The 24,109-nt window shown below is 44.5% G+C and overlaps 1 protein-coding gene across 3 annotated transcripts in view; it reads right to left on the bottom strand.

Annotated features, from left to right (window-relative positions):
- LOC105450339 overlaps nt 1-24,109 on the bottom strand; it is a 250,151-nt gene that overhangs the window by 75,625 nt on the left and 150,417 nt on the right. Inside the window, exon 6 of one of the 3 annotated variants that reach the window (XR_974450.1) lies at nt 18,890-19,154. The exons of the other annotated variants lie outside the window; for them this stretch is intronic. The gene's annotated coding sequence lies outside the window, so the exon portion shown is untranslated. Of the gene's footprint in view, nt 1-18,889; nt 19,155-24,109 lie in introns of those variants that run through there. 3 annotated transcript variants of the gene reach the window in all.

Raw genomic sequence — 24,109 nt, forward strand, 5'->3', positions numbered from 1 at the left:
TCAAATTAGCACGTACACACAGTCACGTGCGTGAAGATATTAATAATACCCTGCTTGTTCCGCGGCGAGTATAACAAATGTAATTGAGATAACGCGATGACACGGGCATCGGTATTAATGCGCGGTATTAAACGGCCCTTAATTAGTCGAAATCGACCGGGCGCGATTACCGGCACGCGTTTTAATGGCCGATAAAATCGTCTTGTTCGCAGTCTTTATCCCTAATCGGGCAGTCGAGACGGTTCGCAGATAAACGAACGTTTCTCCGATAAATTGGCATTTACATGCGCCGCTGATAAGGTAAATCGACCGGTCGGCGGCGACCGACTTCGATAATACTCCTTATGTAATCGCTTATGCTGCCGAGGCTGCTCGCGTTTTCTCTTTAAAAACAGTTTGGTATCATCACCAGCACCGTATTATTTTCGTGTTCTTTTCAATCTCGTACCATAATTTGTATCAAAAGTCAGATAGGATTATAAATACACATCTTCCCCTCCCCTTCTCTCTCTTTCTCTCTTTCTCTTTAATATATTCATATAGATTTATTAAATTGCTAAGTTATTAACATATAACGATTATTTGAAGATGAAAATATCACAAGAGCTTGTTATCCAAAATTAGAGGTCATTCAATTGTAATGAAATGAATGAGAAGAAAATGAAGGACGATAAAAAGATCCTATTTCACACCTAATCGTACTTGTTTAGAACATATTCTACAAATTTTTTAAATAATATTACACATTTTTATATAATATTATTATGTATGTACTTAAAAAATTAGAAAACTTATGCTCTAAATAAGTACGATTGGTACTGAAATAAGACCTCTTTACCGTTTCCCTCTCGCTCGTTTCACACAACTTCTGTCTGGTATTTTGCAGAGTCGAAAAATCTGGCGATTCTAACTGCCGTGCCGTAACCGTGGTACGTACACACGTATGCGCGTGTGCCTCTCTACGGCGAGCACGCGGGGGATGTCTGTTTGATTTTAATTAACATTAATTTGCATAATAGCTGAGGTTAGAGCCCCCGCAGCAAGACGCAGGCGAGCGGGGCGTTGCGTCACCGCGCCGCGGCTCTCCTCTCTCGCGAGTCCTTTTGCCACGCTAATACGATACGACCAGACTGCCGCTCGCACAAGATCCGTGATCCCAATCGCGACCACGCACTGCCTTGCCTTGCGTCGAGACCTACTGACTCGCATTGCTTATAATCGCGTGCTTCTTACGTCGGGCTTCGGGCGATGCGCCATCACCTGTCAAATATCGCGCGAACACAACTGCTAATTTATTGACAGCTGTGCTTATTTGAAGAGAAAAATATCATCAAGGTTTATTGTCCAAAATTATTTTTATACAACATTATATATTTATACTTACGACACATCGTTATACGTCGATGATCTTAGAAGACTTTAGACTGGTATTCTAGCTACACATTTTATGAGGAAATCGTTTCTCGAATGCCATCGAATCGACGTTCAAGAAATGTCTTGTTATCGAGTTAACTGGATGATTCCTAGTCTATGATGGTGCGATGGAAAAGAAATCGATTCTGAAGCGTTGAATTTAAATCTGTTTTTTTTTATATTCCATTTAATATTCACTCTGCACGCTTAAAACGAAATAAGCATATTTGAAATTTGTCGAGAAGGAAAATTCAAGGTGCAATCTCCAGTGCAGCAATGAAACGCGGACCTCTTGACAAAACTTCAGGGCTTACTTCGTAGAAATTTCGATCAGATTTCAAGCGGAGTGACTTCGTGATGCTGCAAACAATTGAATATCGATGCGCCAGAATACCGTCGACCTGCCGTTTATTTTCTAATTCGCAAACCGGTTGTGCGCACGACGCGGCGGCTCCGCACGTGCGCTCCGTCGTGCATCTTGTACCTGCATCCACCGCTGTTCCTCGATAATCACAGGCGACTCGATTTCGCAAGCGCGAAGACTCACTCTTGTACCATCGATCGTCTCTCGTCTGCTTTACTTTCAAATCGAACGGGTCCTCTCGAGAATTCGCATGAACTATATCGCGCGGGACATCTCGGGATCGCGTCGCTCGCGTTGATTCAATCCCGACGTCCGCCCGTTCGACACACAGACAGGCAGGACACCCTTCTCATCCTGAATATGCATGAGGCGGACGCACGCGGGTCGTGCGCGCGCGCGCGCGCGCGAGTTCGTGTCGTCGTTTCGCAATTTCTAATTGGTCCGCCGGGAGATTACGCATTAGCCGCTTGTCTTAAAAGTCGCGCCACGGAAATAACGTCTCCGAGCGAGGTGAAGTTTATCGCCTGCCGACACGCGCACGTTTCGCGTATTCCGCAACGGCCTGAAAACGAGCCCCCTGTAAGATAAATTTTATGTATTCTGGAATAAGATACAGCCGCGTGACAGACGCGTTTGTAACTCAAACTTTTACGCCTGTCCACTCGCGAGAGATACGGGGAAAATAATTTATATGCGGTCACGGAATTTTTCATTTCAACTATTCGTGATACATATAATCACGCAATTGCAATCGAAGCTTTCCTGTTCCCTATTTCCAAAAAAAAAAGCGCGTCGAAAAGCCAATGTATTTCCCTCATTATGAGTCACGTGACTGCAGCGTGCGTACGAAGGGGATGTCAGAAAGTAAGGTTTCCAATTCATTCAATTTTTTTTTACTAGACACACTTTTGCGGCCATCTCGCCGTGTGCAGTACATCCGTGGTAATTAAATATAGAATCGTACTTTCTGACTTCCCCTCGTTCTTATATACACGTGCAATCCGTACGCCGATTAAACTCAAATAGTCGAGCAGTTAAGTTCTTGCCGCCGCGTCGAACTCTTCCGTCGTACGGCCGATAGCATCCGCTCCAGTTCTCGCACTCCGGTTTCGCCTATACTAATTGACGCGTCACGTGGCGGTCGCGTCGCACCGAAGGGTGCACCACGTGCGCTCCATCCCTATAATCGTCCGTATATTCACTGGACAGCGCGCGGGCTCGCGCGGCTGATTAAAACGCAATTTAGTAGCAGGCTCCTGGTATACGTTGGCTTCTCTCCGCGGCCGTTGGAGGGCCGTTCGTGTTACGCGCGATGGAGATTTTTCCGCGCGGCCGTAGCGAGTTCCGCGCGGCTAATTGCGCGCCTCGCGATTCTCGCTATATGGCGTGACGGGACCTATTATCCGTTTCCCTTATCTGCGATCGTCTAACTCTCTTTATGTATTAGGGCCTCCCCCCCTCCCCCCCGCCCCTCCTTATCCGCGCGCGACTTTATCGCTCGGCATCATCATCGTGTAGTAATGAGGATAAGTAATCGCTCTCCGGCGTAGTCGGCAGGATGTAACGTTGTAACGTATTAATAACAGTAATTGCCTGCCCTTAATAACCGTAATTGCATCTCTTATGCTGATGACACCCAGTTGTGCGATCCTATCTTAATCCGGGCGATACTGAAAACTCCGCGGGGTCTTAATTCAAGCACACAACGTCGTGATACGCGCTCGCTCGCCGCTCGTCCTCGTTTATTAAACTAGACGCGCATTAAATCCGAAAGATTGCTTAATTGAAAGCAGATTATATCGGGGAAGAGGGAGATCGCGCGCGCGTTTAAGTGTCGTGATTTTATTGCAGAAGTAATTGAATTGCGATCCGTGTCTGTTTGTCAAAAACAAATTGAGATGAGGACAGTTAGAACAGTCCTCCAAATATTTACTGTTGTCGAGCATTAAAGAGCGATCGCTGTGCTCCTCCTCGACGTTCACCAGAAAATACATAAATAAAATTCAATCGGCAGCGAAAGGTATACTCGTTCTCGCGCTTTACCGAATCATCACAATGTGCAGAATCACCACGATGTTCGGAAAGCCACACGTTTCGTATTTCCATACATCATTCTACGACAGCGGGCGATGCTGCACGTTCGCCGTTTTGAAACGCGGCGCTCAGGGCCGCGCGGCGGCGTATACGCGATGGGCTTTCTGCATATCAACGAGCTATTGGCAAATCGCAGCCGAAGGAACGGAGAGAGTGGGAGAGGGAAGTGGACCGATCCGATCCAGAGCGTTTACCGATCGCTGCCGTTGTTTCGGATAAAAATTGCAGCCGGCGGCGGCGGAGCCTCTCTCGCGTTCCCTTTCTTGCGCGATTTACCTTTCACGAGGTGTCTGGTCGGAAATATATTGAAAAGAGACGTATCGCAGGGAACTCCAGCGCGGCTCGTCATTATATTTCTGCGTTTTACGTAACGCATTAGATATTACGTAAAAATACTACGAGACGATATTGCGTAAGGCGGAGCTAGATATTATAATCCGGTACATTAAAAGGACTGGCAGGAGCATGCGGTTGCCGAGTTCTCCTGAAACGCCAGAACATTTCGCCCCGTCGAAATGATTTTAATCTTTAATATACGCAATTGGATCATTTGTGTCTCCTTAGTACATGTACACGGAACGATTTTATTAAAAGGTCTAAAAATTTTCCTAAAAAAAGATCTGAAAATAATTTTTTGTTGAATCATTAAAATAATTTGTTGGAATGTTAAAACTGATAAGCATCACTACAAAACATTTTGATATTCTAGCAATCACTTCAACTTTCGCACAAAATTATTTTAATAGTTGAACGAAAATTCTTTTCATATCTGGATTTAGCAAAATTGTTTTTTTCGTGTACGAATATGTAATTCGTGTCAACTATAATTAATTATAACATTTTATATAGATTTATTTTAATACACAATCTCTTACAAATATTTTCTAAAGATGTTAAAGTATGTGTAAGAATCACTTAAGAATTTTTGTGTACTTGCGATGAAAATGAACCCAGACACGAACGACTCAGTGCAGTAAAGGATCAGAAAATTATCGTGTGTATTGAGAGTGGAATATATATGACGAATCTTTGATAATGTATCGTACCGGCTATTGCAGGAGAACCATCATGTTTTCAATTTAGATCCCTTTGATCTGACTGAAACCGATCTATCGGTTTCGCGCGTGAGAGCGCTCCGATTGAGAATCACTGAGAATGCTCCATTTTCCGTCTCTTTTTAGCGGTCCTCAGGTGGACGAGGGCTTGCACCGACTCGCCGGTGGATTATAGCGGTGTATTATAGCCATGCATATGAATACAGGGATGGTAATACCCAATCGCTCTTAACTCCTTCGTATGCGCCGTTGTAAACATCAATTACGTTTTTTTTTTTTGCAATTTCTGTACTTATTACGTCCGGCGGGCTAATGATAGGATAAAAAAAAGAAGAAAACGCGAAATAAAAGATCATTGAAAAATGAAAGGATTGCCCGAGCAATCTTTTGATTGAGTTATCAGGGTATTCACGAACAACGTTTTCGCTTTTTACGATGCAGCGCCTCGGTTTAGCTCCGCACCGCCCTTTCTTGCTTGGCTTTACGCAGGATTCTCACAATCCAGTCGTACTTCTTCGATACCATCGCATTCGTCACGATTGTAAACTGTCCTGCTCGATTGATGGATTAAAAGCGCGTTGAGTCTGGCTTATAGAAAATAGAGGAAGCTACTTTGCCAGTATAAGTATAATGCTGCGAACGCCTATTCGATTGTTTACAACAGTAGATTACATATAGATTCCATATGCAACATATATTAATAATAAAGTTCTCATATTATACATTAATGAGTGTTAAAATAGATTATTAAATTAAAATAGGTTAATAAATGATGTTAGTTATGTATAGCCAAAGATAAGAACGCTATATTTCAACTATTAACTGAACTCTTTATCTATGAATTCTCTTATTGTTGTACCGTTCCTGTGCGATTTTTTTTCGCAAATTGTGTTCTGCGGAAGATCTAACGGATGCGGGATTGACGAATTCTATCTAAAGAACCGCTCGTTCTACATTGAGCGCGCTCAGCCTCGACGAGACGTAATAAAACGACGCGAATGCGAGCGTTGCGGAGTGTGAACACCCATTTCGGCAAAGCGAATTGTAAACTACGTTACCATCAAATCGAGCGATTCTGCTCGTAACGAGGAAAGGGGGCAACGCCGCGGTTTGACGATCGCTCTTCGGAGAAAAAGAGAGAGAGAGAGAGAGAGAGAGAGAGAGAGAGAGAGAGAGATACTTTTATAACTTTTACACTGGTAGGATTGCGGGGATAACGTCGTGCGCAGTTGAGCGCGTGAGTGCGACTTAATTGCGTGTTACACGCTGTAAATAATATCAGCCGCGAATTTTTTCGATCAATCTTCTTGTCCTGGACCGTAGAGGGGGAGGGGAGGACACCGCTCGGTGGCGGCGGGCGCAAATTTATCGTTCGCGAAAAAGAAGTCGGCCGCCGTGTGTACTGCCGCGGCGATTAAATTGCGAGCGTGGATTAATTCGCCACTTTGCGGCGCGCAAGCATAAAAGTGACGATCGCGATAACGCGGGGCTAATAAACGGGCGCGTGTATTATATCCGCGGGAGCATCGCAGCGGTGCAGCAGCAACGGCAGCAGCATCGCGGCGTTTGACGCCTGAAACGTGAAATTTAACGAACGGGGTTCGCGCCATTTACGCCTGAAGAAACGCGCGGCGACGTGATTTATGGCATTTCGTGGCGGGCCCCTATATATTGTATGCCCCGCGTGCGCTCTCCTTAGATACGAGAGTTTTGCTTACAATGAAATATCTGCCGGTAATGACGACGCGCGATTTTCCACCGCGATTATTCCCCCCCCTCTCCTCGCGCGACACGGCGATTTAATGAATTCACATACGTGGTAAGCGCAGGAGCTTCGAAATTATCATTAATTATGATAATTTTATAGCCTCTTGTATGGGAAGTACATTCTTCTTTCGCTTGTCGGGCAAAATGGGGAAAGTCTTCCTCAGAATTAACAATGACAGTAATTTCTTTTCGACACTTGTTTTTTTTTTTCAGGCACAAGATGGTAGTCAAAATTCATCCACACGTTTAAAAAAAAATCTCTCTTATTATCGATAATCTATACTACATTTTTAAACTCTATAAATTTTTTTAATATTCCTAAATCTTTGAGGAATCCTTGAAGGTTCTTCGATAAATTTTCTTTTTATAAATTTTAGAATCCACTCTGTTTCCTAACGATAGGAAAATCAACTTCGTAAATTCGGAAAGCATTCCTAATTCATGGTCAAAGTAAACATAATACGTATCGTTATTCAAGCTGACAGTACTGCTTGTTGCAGAACATTTATCGTTGCGACACAGCAGAAGTTTCTTCGCGGTAATCTCTTATTGTTGAATAATTAATAAACGAGCACATTTAACAAAATCCACCGGAGCGCATAGTGCCGTCTAATCTACGATAATTAATTAATTTAATGAGATCACAGTCGCAACAGGCGGGAAGATTCAGCTGTTATGAAACATTTAGACGTTTATAATACATGCATGTCTCATGGGAGCTGCGCAATGATGATCGAACGGCACATCTAGAAAGACAAGATAAATTATAAGAGAATTATTTAGAGAGTAAGAACTATATACGCTTTCCTCTCTTTCTTTCTCCTAACGCATTACGTTAGAATTAAATTCGTAAGCGAGGCACGATTGCGATCGGCAGTCGGGATTCAACTCGATCTTAAGTTCGTCCGGTAAAAATTTGATTTTCACCATACGGAAAGCACGTGACTTTTCTCATTCTCGTAGTTTCTGCGCTCCTAACGCGCGATCTCTCAGGCTTTCGGCCGATGATGTAAATCAGCGCGAATTACGCAACGCGTGCGTGTACACGTACGTTAGTATACACCGGTCTCTCTCTCTCTCTCTCTCTCTCTCTCTCTCTCTCTCTCTCTCTCTCTCTCTCTCTCTCGTTCGCTCGCTCGCCGGAGATGGAATAAAAGAAACGGGGCTGATTTGTAGATCGCTCGCGTGCGGTGCGTTGTAAAGCGCGCGCAGATTGAAATCAGAGATGCGACCGAGATTACATGGCGCAAGCACCGCCGTGTAACGTGGAGGATGCAATGAAAGAGATACTGTTGTGGGGGGCAATGCCGTGAGCCTGGAAAGAATCGCCGCCTTTTTTCGCTCCTTCCCTCCCTCTCCCACCGCCGTCGGGCTGGTCGCAGATTTATTCACGGACTCCTTGTATGCCGGGGGCTCCCCCTCCCCCCCCCTCTCGATTTAAAGCCGGCTTCATTCGCCATCGCGCTCGAGACAGATCGGTTAATTTACGGTATTGTTTTGCGGCATCTCGCGCGGACGTCTTACGAGATAATTAATGATTGGTGATTATAATTCATGGGAACGAGGAAATGAACGGAGAAAACGGTACGCAGCGTCAAATGATGTAGTAACTGCGAAAGGTTTTTTATCGGAGCGAACAAATCTTCCTGTTACGTTCTATGAGTTGCTTTCTTTAGAACGAGGGGAGGGGGGGAACTTTTTTACTAAATCGTAGAAAATTAAAGAAGATATACCCTACCCTTCTTTAATACGTGTATTATACTCATCGAATGTCGAAACGATTTCCTAAACAATACATTACTTTATGTATAGTGATTTGTGTTGTATTTTTCAATCTGTATGAATAGCAACAGTTTTTTAATACTTATATTTACCTAAATTAACTTTTTTCCAATTATATTACATCTTTTTTTGATACAAATATAACACAAACTGTTTCGACCATAAGTTAAATAAGAAGAATTTATGAATTCTTAAGATTTAAATTTATTTTGGATTGTCTAAGTAACGTCCACATTTAATGATATTAATGCTTTTAACTGCAACTACACGATGCTACCCATAAAAATTTTTGAATTTCTTTTATTGTACAATGATTCGTGTTTTTGTTCGTGAAATGTGAAACTACAATTCCTACATATGGTATGTAATTATTCTTTATGCATAATATGGAGAAAAATTCGTTCAGTTTGTACATTACATATCCAGCAACTTTAAATGATCATTAAAAATTCCGTCCGTTAATAAATTTCTAAGCGTAATGGTGCAAAAAAAGCACTGATTAAAAAGTCCTGCCGAAAGCTATACCTTGCGTACTCATGAGTTTCGCATAATTATTAAACTACTACTGGAGACGCGGAAAAAGCGTGATATCTCGAGCGGAGAACTTCGACAGTTTATTAAACGGAACCTTACGTAACGCTTCGCGAATTACGCGACGAGTGCACGGCGCCTCAAGTGTAAGTACCGCGCCTTATGAAACACACCGAGCGGGCACAATTGTAATTTAGGGGTTCGCAGAAAGCGATACCAGCCCCGCGCGCGACGCCGTCGTTAACTGGAGCATTTTCTCAAAGGTAAATGCGAAACGATCGTAATTTGCATTATGAAAGCAACCGGAGCAACCGCGAAAGCGGTTGCGCGGCCCAGCGCGCCGTCAATTTCGCAATCGGCCCGTCCCGTGACAAATTAACACAACGTAACGTTCATCCGGACCGATTCTTCCCGTCCGTGCAGGATAGTAAAATGAAGCCAAAGAAGAGAGAGAGAGAGAAAGGGAGAAAGAGAGGGAATTACCCCCCCCCCCCCTCCACCAGTCACGATCGCGGGCAAGAAACACCTGCGAATATCTCGCGGGCGGTAAAAGTTGCGCGATGCTGTGCTTTACGGCCCGGCCGAATAATAATTATTGGTCGCCGATCGCTCGAATCTTCGTACGCCGTACGCGCGCGCGCGAATTATTGACGGCATTAATCAGATAACACGAGTACCCTCCAAAGTACCTCTTCGCGCGGGACATTCGCCGCGCGATTTCCGCGGGCGGAGATGCGCGCGCGCGCGCGCGCGCGTTTCACGAGCGCAATTATTATGAATAACGTGCCGTAAAGTCGCCGCCACAGGGTCCGGGTACTTACAATTATCGTAAAGTGTCTAGGTGTTAAAAGGCACTGAAAACCGACAGGCATACGGTACCCCGTTGATTTTTATTGGCTATACGTATATGTCGTAAAATTGCTCGAATTAAGAGGATGTATTCCCTTATATATTTCTTTTACATTTGTATCTAATAAAGAAAATTATTTATTCCCTTGAAGGAGAAAAATTTGTTTGATAATGTATTCACGGAAAGAATAATTTTGCTGAATCCATATTTGAAAATAATTCTTGTTCAATAATCGAAATAATTTTGTGCGAAAGTCAAAATGATTGCTAGAATATCAAAACGTGTTATAGCAATGCTTATCAGTTTTAACATTCCAATAAATTATTTTGATGATTTAACAAAAAAATTATTTTCAGATCTGTATTTAGCAAAATTTTTAGATCTTTCAATAAAATCGTTTTTTCCGTGTTCGCTTTCAAAAAATTAAAATCATAAATTTATTCGGATAAACCAATTTGATTCTAGAAAATATCTGAATAAGGTAAATATGATTTGTTATCGCGTGTCCGGGCAGCGATTTGTACAAGGCTTTCACGTTTTTTTTTTGCGCTAATAGAGAATATCGTTCTCGGAAAGCACCTCCTCAGTCGCGCGTTTCGGCCGAGCGCAACAGTGTCGCGTGCGGCTCTAATTTATCGTGATTGCTATTGGCTCGACATGTGTGTTTTCTGCGGACGCGATATTCCCGGAAACTACTCGGCTCCCTCGCATTCGGCCGCGGGCTCGACGAGCGGGCTCGCGGTGCGCCATTGACTTGCCGCGCCGTTCCACCTGCCTCAACGTGGTGGATATACGTGGCGCATATACGTCAAGGAATAAAAGCGACGTCTACGGCCGCGCGTATACGTGTTTCCCCCGGGCGCCGTCAATCGTTCCCCCGGCTCGTTATCGACGTTCGTACACGGCCGTGAATTATGCCGATCGCGAGCACGCGACCTCGCCTACGAGATGAGGTGGCCCCGAGACACCGCTTCCTCGATTATTCGCGATTAAATCCATTAACTTCTCGACGCGGCGTCTCGAGAGCGCGCGGATTCATGCGGCTCCTCGTTAAAGTGTCGTGACGTCCGTGATGGAGGATCGAGCGGGGCATCCGTGAACCGTGAACGCGGTATGAGCTCCAAACGCGAGCAAATTGTGCCAATTAAGACTTCCAGTTAATTAGGGGTCTTCCGTCAAAGGCTGGCGGTTATGCGGCTCGAGGCGAATATTCGTGAAGCGGCGTCCGATGAAGACGACTTACCCCTTTTCGCCGATGAGAGAGCTGCAAGTCGATGTTTACCACGATCAAAAGGATTAATTAAAATTTGAATACATTTGCGTACATTTTTCTATATATTATTTTCCTGAACAGCTTCAAGTAACATTTTAACAAAGGCCTCCATTTCGCGCTGCGATAACATTAATACGAAGAAACTTCTTAATTAAAACAATCCTCCAAAGTATAATTCCCGTCGGGCGAGAAGTTCCCCGCGCTTTCCTCGGGGGACAAAAGGAAGCTCGCGCGAGAAGTTTGTTAATGCGGTCGTCTCCCGCCGTGAATATCTTTCCCGTTTCGCGCGTCCGCAAATCATCTCTCCGCGTTTAGAAATGCGTCAGGTGTTCTCGAAAGAGGATCATCCGCATCGGCGATCCGCTTAACGTACGGCATTATCGTCGGCCGCCGTCGCCGGGAGGATTTACTGGCAGCTAGCGCAACCGGGGCGAGGAAGCGCCCCGGGCGCCGCATGCGGCCGTCAGTAACGGCGCTTTGTGATATTTATGAATAGTTGTTTAACTTGCACTCCTGCAGCAACGTTTGCGCCGCGTCGCGACGTACTTACGTACGTGGGCACCGCGCGCAGCGGTCCACTCCCATCGTACTTGAATAAAGCAAGAGAGAGAGAGAGAGAGAGAGACACGTGTGGGGCTATGGTCGCGTCCGTGTCTCGCCTCGCCTCGCCTCGTCGTGTATGTACCAGCGTGGCGAGCTGCAAGACGCTCGGCGGTGCACCTGTACGCGTAAATCCAACATCGTACTCCCACGCTAACGTTGAGCGAGGATGATGTCGTACTAAACTGTACATACAGCTGTCACGCGAGAGGGGCGGCAGAGGGAAACGTGGGGAGAACGAAGCGTCGAGGCGCGGAGCGGATGGGCGGATTTCATTCCGCTTTTCGTTCACTTCATTAACCCGGAAGTGTCCCGACTTTCGCGTCGTAACCCGGAAATACCAATTTGAAGCGCACTAATTTGGTGTAATTGGAAGTGAATTCGCGAATTTGAGATCAATTCGGGGAAACTGCGCGCGGAATAATCACTTTAAACGGCCCGAAATCAATTTAAATCGAGGAACGAATTCGCGATTTGAGATCAATTCGGGGAAACTGCGCGCAGAATAATTCGCTTTGAGCAGCCCGAGATCAATTTAAATTGGGAACGAATTCGCGATTTGAAATCAATTCGGAGAATTGCGTGCGGAATAATCGTCTTGGGCAGTCTGAAATGAATTTAAATTCGTTTTGGGACGAATTAATCGCGCGCGCAGCTTTAAGTAGTTCGTTCGAACTGCGCAGTTGTCGCATGACGCTGCTTCAAATCGGAACTTCGGAGGGGGGGGGGTATGACTTCAATTTCCAGATTCCAGTGATGTGCGCTTCACGAGAATTAAAAGCGCGCAGGTCTGCTATACGCCTACTCGCGCGTGTACCTCGCGCGTTTTCATCGGGCGAATCGCCGCTGCACTCGTGCCGCCGCGCTCGCCATGGACCTCCGGCTCGCGGTCGCCGTGTAACATGCCTTTTCTCGTATCGTTCGCACACTAATCTTCGGGATAATGTATTCCGCGGCTCGACGATACCGGCGGGCCTTACCGCACGGCTGCCTCGCTCGCTCGCGCGCGCCGCAACATAAGCGCGATCCCGCAGGTTGCGGACGAAGGTCGGGTCGGATTATCGGTTAGCGTGATTTGTTGAAGCATCACGTGTAATGAGATCTCTTATTCGTAAACGGGACTCCGCGAGACCGAGGCGAATATGCGCTTTTGTAAATCAAGCGGGACCCAGTTCTTTTAGTGCCGGATATAATCAGGAGGAGAGATATAATAATACTGAAAAAAATATATATACTTTCTCGAGTTTATATCGGACTTTAAACGGCTTCTTAGAGTCTCGCTTCCTATGTCATCCTCGTCATTTTATTCGCCCGATGTTTCTCTGATTGCGGCGATATGTCGGCCGCGGACTTTTACTTAGCCGAACGTTTATACTTCGCAGCGCGAGCGCGTCCAGAGAAAGGCGTACATCGGTTTCTCGCTGAAGAAAGTCCCGTCCGCGTCGAACGGCGCGCGCGGGGTGCGTCTGAACGTGGTCGACAGTATTGCCGGTACTTCACGTCAGGCCACGTCGAACGTTAATTAATTATCCCTCACCCATATCGCACGCCTCGTTAGCCCGCGACGTGACAGAATATCTCGCGTATACATATATACATCGTTGCGCAATCTCGCTTCTCAGCGCGGAGCCGTAAATGGCAACGGGCGGGCGGAAAAGCATCGCGAGCTGTATGCTCGTTGACATTGCGTTTAATATCACCGTTGCCGTGGCTGCGATTACACGGATAGAAAGGTCGAGACACTTCGGATCGGTCACGAGCACGTTAAGATGGGCCGCATGAGATGAGCCGCGAAAGTTTCCGATCTCCTCCCCCCCTCATCCTCCCAACTTGAATGTTACACGACCGATAATAAGGAAGATTGGACAGACGAGCGGAAACTGTGTCACAGATCGATCGCACAACGTTTCTGTAGAAATTGATAATTGGCATCTATATACGCTATAATTATATATTTTATTTTTTTCTCTACTAAATTATAAGTCGATTGGTGAAATCAACTGGCAAGCAGATAAGATAGTAAATTCCATTTATACGGATATGTTATATTTAATTAGTTTTTGAATAATTAGATTAGCAAACTGTTACGTATGTTTGCGAAAGGGAGATTGTATATAGATATGTCTGCTTGTAAATAATTTCCTTCGTGTACGTAAAAAAAATATACTGCAGGATAAAATTTACTTCTAGCAAATTTGTATGCGTCTAGAGATCTCCGAGTAACGTTACCGAACGCTAACTGCGACATCGATCGATATTTCAAAACGTCTAATGAAACGCGGAACAGGACAGAGCGCGATTGCGCTACGTCGGGCTGTTTCTATTTTTGGACATTATGACCGCGGTAAAATCCATTGCAGTACTCATTTCCCAGTCGAATTGCTATTTACGTGGATCGATAACGCTCGTTTTCTGCTACACGACTGCCAGCGAATTGCATTATTTCGTTGCATCAACCGTCTCGGTCCAATTTCTCGCGCGTAAAAGATCAGCTTGATAATATCGTTGAGTGAAGGAGAAATGTTACGATCCGGATTTAGATCTCTCGCTAAGTGTTATATTCTAGCTATAATATATGAGCTATAATATTATACTTTTTTTTTTAAACACAGTAATTTTTAATCATTTTCGTCGAATTATTTCAGTCCGTATTTGCTTTATCTTATCGTCTCGTCATTTTGAGTTAAGAGATCGAAATTGATGCATTTATTAATTGATTTATTTACAATCATTCGTGCATTACAATCTTTTCTAATGAAATACTTCTTACAATTTTGTGCCATTACGTGATCCTTAATTCGGCAATCATATCAATCATGTGATGAACCGTTTATATCCTTTTATCTCTCGTTTTATCTCTCTATTGTTGTTGTTCGGCATTATTTATAAGCACCCATCTAGTTTGAAGTTAAGACGTCGTCTCTTGATTGATAGTATTACGAGTATCTTCGCACTCTTCCCGTGCGTGCAGGCGCATGGAGGGATAATAGATTAATAGAAGAAAGCGGTATTAACGTCGCGAGTCAGGGGTTAATATCATTACAGCGTTATTCTTTGTGAAAAGTCATTACCTCTGACAGAAAGGGGTACTCCAAGTAGACCGGGAAAATACATCGTTCCTCTAACGACGCGGCGTCTTCGGGGCCTAACGAGCGTTTACCTTGTCCCGCGCGGGCCCTCTCCAGCCTCTCCTTCCGTGCTCCGAACTTTCACATCGCCCGCCGCGCGCGTATACCGTATTACAGGTGTAAGGGGTCGGGTGCCATTAGAGTTTTACGCGGTTAATGTGCAAAACCGCCATATCGGGCCCGGCGCGGCGGCGGTGGGCGCGCGTTGCGGAGTTAGGTCGCGCGCGCACGTAACCCTCGTGATGAATTATACGCCTCGATAAGGTCGTGCGCGTTAATTTATTATCCGTGTAATCGCGGCCCGCCGTCCCTTTTCCCGGGTCGCGCGGCAGTCTCTCGCGCCGTGTATGCATCGCCTATAGGAGAGGGAGAGAGAGAGAGAGAGGGAGTGAGAGTGAGAGAAAGAGAGAGGAAAAAATCCGTCCCGCGGGATGGTTGCGGGCGCGGGCGTGGGGTGATGGGAAGAGCCGACCGCGCGCGCGGAAAAATCGCAAATTTATTGACCGCACGCCCGCCGCGCAGCGCGGAGAAATCCATACGTACGTGCCGCGCGCGTGCTCCTCTCGATCCGCGCGCCTACGATCTCTACGCTTCGTGTTCCTCCTCTTCTTCTCCGAGCGCGCAGGTGAAACACCGCGGCCTGCGCTAGTTCTCGCGAAGATCAAACACCCGCGACAACGCCGCGCGGTCAGCTGGAGACCTCGCAGGTTGTTTTTTTTCCCGGCAGTGGACTGAAATCCGTTTCTCATTTTCATTGCGCAATCGAAAGCCAGATGAGCTAAATGAAATGTTTGCGAAAGACTAAGCTGCAGCAGTTGGGTAAACTCGAAAGAATATCGCGCATATGCATGAAAATTGAAAGAAGGCTTCACCATGTAGCGATTCGTTATCTTACTGCACATGCGGGGTAAATCTATTCAGACGAGATCCACCGGCGCATGTTCGATTATTCAGTGACATTTTGATTTCGTTGAACGACATAACGATGTAATTGTGAGATTATAAGCCCGCGAATCCTGGTTTTTTTCCTCTGTTGAAAAAAAAAGAGGAACGTGCGATAGTCGAAAGGTTAATCAGCGCTGAAATCAGTTCGTTACCGCGGATGATATTTATGATAACCATTGATACTTTGTATGTAGATTTCCGTGACGTAACAATTGAATCTCTTCAGCGTACGTTATTCCGATATGTTGTGTTGTCCGTGCAACCTTTCGCATGAATGGTACACCATCTGGGTATCGACGGCGGTGCGGGCGCGCGATCATAAACATTATTTGACGTGCGCAATGAGAGAAGCGGACTTCTTTAGCTAAAGATTAACTATCTCGGAGAAATACTTACTTAACGCTTGCGCAATCGTTACATCTTACGGCTGAAGTGTACAAATACTGCCTTCGAGTGATCGAACGGTTTTCCTGATTTACGGATATCTTTTATACGATTTTATAATAATCCTATTTTTTCTAAATAACATTTATAATATGGCAACGTAAAGAAAGGAGTTTGACACACAAGCTAGGAATGAAAATAAACATATTTTGCGTACGATTTTTTTCCTTCTCCCTCGAACAGAATTTTAATTTTAAAGCTCATGCTTACGAAAATGTTTAACTTAAAAAAATTGCGATTAAAAATTATAGTCCCTTGAAAAAAAAATTAAATTTCAATCTAATAATTCTAAGAAAGAGATATATAAGTGTAATAAAAATTAATCTTTCTTATTTTCACGTTAATTGATTGCACTCGAGTCAACGTCGCGTGAAGTGACTCTCTCAGACCCGGCGTTCTTCCATTTCCCTTGTAATCAGCTGTCACCTGTCTCACGGCGACTTCCTAGTTCGACGGGTGACGGCAAGGCGAGGGGTTATCGCGATGCAGTGAACTACGACCGAGACAGACCGCGAGCCTGGCCGAGCCATGAATAAACCGCGCCTAATAGTCATCGATACGCGTAATCGAGCCTCGAGATTAACCTACGGGGTGCCCGCAATCGCCATCAGTGCCGCGCGCGGGAGATATAGTCAACCGAGTGAACTTGCTTGCGGAAGGAGGAGCGAATTGAAGGGACTTTGCTGTCGTTCAGGCGTGTCTCGGCTGAAGACGACGATTACGACGGGCGAAGGTGCGGCGTGCAGCACGGGCGGGGGGGGGGAGGGGAGGAGGACGTTGCCAGCATGCGCTGCCTATGCAACGCTATCGCTAGGACGCGGCCACGGCTTGTGCTGCGTTGGCCGCATAGATCCGACCCGCGCTGCCACTTCGGCTCGTCTATCACCTGCCGATAGATTTATCAAGTATCGGCACCTCCGCGTTCATAATTTATACGCCTTCCCCTCGGCTCGAGCGAAACGTTACGACAGGTCCACGACGTGCGTCCGTAATCGCTGACATCGGCGGCATTCGCGACGGAGCATTGAGCTCCGAAAAGACTTGCGAAAATCGCGCTTTTAGTCGTGAAAACTCGACAAATCCTCAAAGTTTTTTTCTTTTCCCCGGATTGCTTTGAGTTTCGAAGATCAATTATAGGCATACTTGCTTTAGATTGCAGAAATTTAAGATTACGATAAATTTTCTTTTTCTCTCTTTTCGCTAATTATAGCGAAAAAAAACGTAAAATGTAACACCATTAGCCGGCATCTAATTGAAAATAATTTTGTTAATTCAATGAGTATTAATGAAACAAATATGCTACACGCAAAAAAAATTACTTAGTAATAGTAACTAAATTTCAATAGCTGAATCAAACTACGGCTATAAGAGTTACCACCTTAGTATCATTGCTAAGTTCTGGCTATTACAGATAAAAAACATTCACCGTGACAAAAAAATTTATTAACTGAAATTAAAAGCATATATTAGTACAGGCAGATAAAAAGATAGCATGCGTACCTAAATGTCTTATATATCATGCACACATTTAGCACACAGAGCTAAGTTTATAGCTACGCGCGAAAATTTTATTTGTAATCGTTTTTGCAATGTGGCACTGCCATATGCACATCTATAGCGCATTTAGCATTTATATTTTGCAGTATATAAGCTATATACTTCAAGTATTATTACTCTATTGCGAAGATAAAATAGCATAGTAGATTCGGCTAGATATCATTTGATTTTAGCAGCAAATATTTTTTTACTGTAGCACCTATCATTTTAATAGCTAATAAATTGAACTTCGGCAGTTACGACATTAGCTGTTCCTATTTTAACGACACATCTTAGCTGCCATAGCTATATTTTAGCTTCATGACTAATCCTTTTTCTGCGTGTATGTTTTTGTTTTAATAAAATATTTTAGTAACTGCACTCAAAAAAAAAATTCTATCCTTTAGCGGTATCCTCTTGATGCTAAGAGATTTTTCTCTTACATATGGCTCAAGAAGATATTTTAAAATGTAGAGAAATATCGAATTACTATGAGAATTTATTTTTGATTATAGCGCATATGCCACTTCTTTGCAAATAAATACGCGTTATAGCTGAGGAATATGCTTCATGTAAAATTTTTTTGCTTAGAGGAAATGCTTAAAGGAATTATTTCCCGCTTATAAATAGAACTTTTTTGGGGGGTGTGATATTGATTAAACAAAAACTATATTTTCATTAATACTGATTTGACATCCGCAGTTGCAGTAGGAAACATATGTGAAACAGCTCGATGTGCTGAATTTCATCAATGCGAAACGATCGTGTTACTGCAGTGCGACCTGAGGTTCGTGCTAGATAGTCAAACTAGCTATTCAAGCTGAATTATTGGTGAACTTCGATCGAGTTAAACACAGCACCAGCCTACACGGAAACATTCGTTACATTAAAGATTGAAGTGCCTGTCTGCCAAACATTCTGCAACCTCCCTGTGATTATTTCGAGAATTTCGATTATGAAAGCGCATGTACGATACTGTGCCACATAGAATTATTGTATTATCTGATCATAAATGAATTAACGAAATACAATCGCTTTATTCGATCGCGATTACAGTTTCGGGGAGAGAAAAATGATTACTGTGATAAATGTAACACTTACCTCATTAAACATACATAGCCCGGCAATCGTCAGGTGAGTTTCACTCCCGGTACTCACCCGGTGCCCGATCACAAGGACTGACTCTTACCGGTTGTATCGGCGCTTCGAGTGAGACGTTACCATAACTTTCGAGCTGCGCCATCACTTGCATAATTCATTTTCAGCCCGGAAGATATCGGAGCGGTAGGCTCTCCGTCCTCGTAAAGCACGAACGTCAATTGCGAGCGAGCCGGTTCCCGAAATTCGCGGTCCTTAATTACAGGATTCGCTGCTACAGATTATAGAGGATTATTAAAATTACAGAGGATCACGTCTTCCATATTTTTTCACTCTCTCTCTACATCGCGCAACCACGTTTTTATCCCGTTACCGATATTATATACCTCTGTATTTCGTACTTGAGGTAAAATAAAAGAACGAAACAGGAATTCGAAAAAATGCTACCATAAGTTGATAGCAATAACATTCAGATATTATATAAACGTCATATGAAAAATATATATGTAAATAAACATGTAAATAATTATTTCTCATATTCTAAATTATTTACTATATCCAATAAATCAAATAATAATAATAATAATATTTGAAAAAAATATTCAAATAAATATCTGATAACAGTCAATTCCAGTTCGCGAACTGGCTGAAAGTAAAGAGCTGATTAACAGCCGTTCCATTCATAATGATAATGGCCCGCGGATTTATAACGAGCATAAGTTATAGCGTATACGAAGTTCACGAAGTACGACGTTCGGGATTTCGACCTCTCGTGACCGTATCCGTTTTGATACCATTACTCGTGACTAGTTCTGGCTTATAGTCAAGACCGCGGACCACGTGGTCGTAGGTAACATTTTACGTGCCCCGCAATGCATTCCGACGTGGCGGCGGTTCCCTCGGGCTCGATTAATCATCGCGGGCGCGTCGCGACGGCCCGAGCCGTATTTGTTAATGCCCCATAATGCACCTTGATCGCCATTCAACCTAATCTTTCTGTCTCGCCAGTTCATGCATCAATCCGCGCGCGCGCGCGCGCGCGATCCTCTTGCATTATACAGCGCCGCATGCCGGATAATAAGATATCCATCCATCTTAGCGGATTCCCAATTAACCGGTGTTTGTCTTGTCCCGTTTTCTTCGATCTTTACGAGTCTTATGAATCGAGCCGGCTCATCCATCTGCCGGGCGTCGTCGTCGTCGTTGCTCCGCGCAACCGGGGGCACATCTCCCGCTCGCTCTTATAACGGACGGTTCATGCGCGCGACCACCGGCGCGTGTGGGTGGAACAATTCGAACGGTGCCCGCGAGGGACTTATCTTCAAAACGGTTAACTCCTGCGCTTTCACCTAGACCATGTATATCTCGTGGTCGTTCATTCGGAGTTGCCCTTTATCGTTCTGATGATTATCGTTCTGCGCGAATAACAGCATTGTCTCATGAGTGCTATCTTTGCGTGGCTCTAATTGCACGAATCTCGTATCGCCATCGTGCGTTTAACGGTCAGTATATACGCGTCCGTCCGATTTTGATAAATTTGATTCGTCGTATATATAAAGATATGTGCAAAAAATATGCGAGTTATATAAACGTAAAATTTATGCGTTTTAAAAATAAAATTTTTATTTTTAGAGGCGCAAGATATATATATATATATATATATATATATATATATATACACGGTTTAATATTTATCGTCCTTCGCAAACAAACAGTAAAATTAAACAAAGTCGAGTCCACCGCGCGATGATAATTTATATCGCATCCGTGATTTTTATTAACGTTACGCGATACTTTTACGTCCCGCGAGAATCACCCGCAAAATAAAAAATACATTAACGACTGCAAAAACTCATACGCATGCATATGCGCGCGCATTACTTTTGATGGCGTGATATTTACGGCACGTATTAAAAGAAAGAAAGAAAGAAAGGATACGCACACACTCAAGGGGCATGATAACGAAGTTGCAATTTATCGCGAGGCAGTAGCGGGGCCACCGTCGTAAAAAGTTCGGAGATTAATGCGCACATATAAATCGATTACCTTCCGCATATCTTAATCCGGATACCATCGCACTCCCGTGTTTTACGAGCGATCTCGATTCTCGCTGCTCTTTCGATACCTTCTGGGTTATTAATGAATTATGCACTTCCCGTGGCGTGCACCACCGCTCGTCCCGCGAGATAATCGAGATCGACAATACCGGTTGGCAAAATCAAAAACATTTTTTATAAAGGATTGTCTTATGCTCTCATTTGAGTTTCGAGACCTCGGGTCCATTGTCGTGGATTAAACAACAATTTGCGCCTGTCGCGCGTAATGCACACCACGTTGACGAAATATATAAGAAGCGTGAAATGCTATTTACGCGATCTCGACCGAGAAATTAGCGTGTGTAACTGCATTTCCGCGTTTACTTTCGTCGCGCCGGCGCAATTATACCACGCTTTTGTCAATTAGCGCGCACGAGACCGCGCTTAATTGTGATAAAGACACGTCAACCTGCCGCTTGACAAAGAGATAATCGTTCATCCCCGCGTTTGCGTCACGCGAGTCGCGCGACACGGTCTGAGGCCGTAAATACGACGAAAGATGAACTTTAATTATATTTCCAGAGTGTGGTATGATCTCTCTGTCGTGCGAACTGGACGCATTTCGTCGCGCGTGAAATCGGTTTTGTATAAGAAGCATTAAGTTGTACACTGCAATGATTCAGAAGACGCAACGGCCATGAGTGAGCCCTCAGTATAATTATTGACCTGTGATTGAAATAGACCTTTCGATCCACGATAAATCTAGAATATACCAACGAGCGCTCGACCCAACCGTTGTGTCTTTTGAACGTATAGCCATTGTGTGATGTAATGTGATCTTAAACCTATACAATTTCTTTAATTTAATAATATACCGTCGTATATATTTATTACGAGTACTTTTTTGTTACAACACGTACATTTATACACGTGTCGCAGCCACAATCGGTCATCTTAAAACAGTAAGTTACGTCACTGCCCGTATATCTCTTTTATTCTGCTTTTATCGTAATTATATAATCCAAATAAAATTTGCACCAACATCGACTACACCCACCGTCGACGACGATACGTATCTTCGATTGTCTCGTCCCACGCCGCGGATTTCTTTTTCTTTTTTTTCCGACAAAACGCACAGATATCGGCGTGAAAGTTCAGCGATCCTCTCCGTCCGTGGGATCCTCCTTCCCGAGCCGTGAACGCTCCGCGCGCGCGCGTGAATGGACTCACGGCACTTCGCGTGAATAACGTTTTAGGCGTTATCGCGCGCGTTATCTTCGCACCTGATGGATAACCGGTGCTTTGTACAACGAACCGCCGTCGATAAATTTTCTAAACGCCGCGGTGTGGTCCCCGCGGCACACGCGCGAGAGGGAAAAGGGGAAGGAGGGGGAGAGATAATACCCGACGATTAATCGACCTCGAGCCGCCGCGCCGGCCGCCCGCGCTAATCCGCCGCGCCGCGCACGCGGGCCCGGAAACTTAATTGAAAACACATAAAGCCTAACGAGTTCCGCGACGCGGGTGGCATGTCCACCCACCTACCATCCTGTGCACGCGCACGCGAGCACTCGCGCATATTTCCGCGCGGCTAATGCGCCCACCCGCTGGACTATACGACGCGCGATAACAGATGCTTGCCGCGCGCCCGCGGAGCCCGGAGTAAAACGGGAACCGCCGATCGTTTCCTCGCTGAATGACACAGCGTGAATGACATGACTTGTTCGAAATTATCTTTCTTGCATTATCTCTGATAATAATAACAAAAAAATACGAACGAGCATCTCAGGAATCGCTCGAGTCGCGATATTAAAGTCGACCTCGATATTAAATCCCGTTCAATCATTTAATGTTATATGCACAGAAAGTAACGGTTTTGCTGAAATATTTAAAAACATTTAATACTATAATAGATATACAGATCTGAAAATAATTCTGTTGAATCAAAATAATTATGTAGGATGCTCAAGCTGGTTATAGTAGAATGTCAAAATTTTTTGCAGCATTACTCATATTATGCTTGAACACGTCCTATATAATTATTTTCAAATCTGCGGCTAGCTAAATTTTTAGATACTTCAGCAAAAACCGTTCTCTCCGCGCGATGTTCCCTAATTCTTAAAGCTATAATCATTTTTATTGCTGCTGCTAACTTTAACACTTCCATTCCTATATACTTTTATATATCCATTACGTTAATATTTATCTAAACGCGCATAAAGTTTCATAGGCGAGTTAGTCACGGATTAGCACGACGCGATTCAAGAGTCATGAAAAACCTGCATCGCATCATTGCGAACGCGGGATCCTGCAACGAGCGACTACCTTTGGCTCCGGGTCACGTGGCAAGCGCTTTATCATCGACGCCCGCGCGCCGCGTCTAACGCGAGATCGATTCTCTCAGCCGATTCAAACAACCCTCCTCCGCTCCCCCACCCTCTTTTTCTCGGCGGATTAGCGGGTCCCTCTTTTATTCGCCACCGGACACGCGAGAGAGGTGCTATAAACCTCCGCGCGAACTCCCACTTATCTCTCTCAATCAAACCACCCTTGGGTTTCGCGCGCGGCGATCTTTTAGCAGCGCGAGGCATTAACGTCGGGCGATTATCCCTCAATTTGGCGGATTCGAAAAAATCCACGGCGCACACTCTGTCCATAAATCGGCGGATTAACCCCGACGTTTAACATTATCAATTACCCCCCTGACGTTCTCTCTTTCTCTCTCTCGTGCGCGCGCGCGCGGCCACGAGAGCCTCAAATACCTGTGCGCGAAGAAAAAAAGGAAGGAAGAAGTGAAAAAGATTATGGGTAAAGAACCGCGCGGGTGGGAGCGAGCAGGGGGAAGGTGAAACGGACAGAAAGGCGAAACATGCTAAGACCGCGTATTATTACCGCTAATGCCTAGGATTGACCCTGCCGCTGGCGTGGGCGAGGCGATGATATAGCGAACGCGAGAGGGATGGTATCACCGTTGGTATTCGAGCAGTAGAAGATGTTTCATTATAAAACGCGCTCCGAGATTTATATAGTAATTAACAATTTTGGAGACACAGTAGCGAAAATACCAGATTTTTTTTTTTTACTCAAAGAATAAAATGTCTTATAATTTGATATATAATATACATAATTTAGAACTTAAGGAGGAATTTTAAAGGTACAGACATGAATAGTTATTTAATTATTTAAATGGCTC

Source organism: Wasmannia auropunctata, unplaced genomic scaffold, assembly GCF_000956235.1.
Source record: "Wasmannia auropunctata unplaced genomic scaffold, wasmannia.A_1.0 LD336063.1, whole genome shotgun sequence".
Classification (NCBI taxonomy): domain Eukaryota; kingdom Metazoa; phylum Arthropoda; class Insecta; order Hymenoptera; family Formicidae; genus Wasmannia; species Wasmannia auropunctata.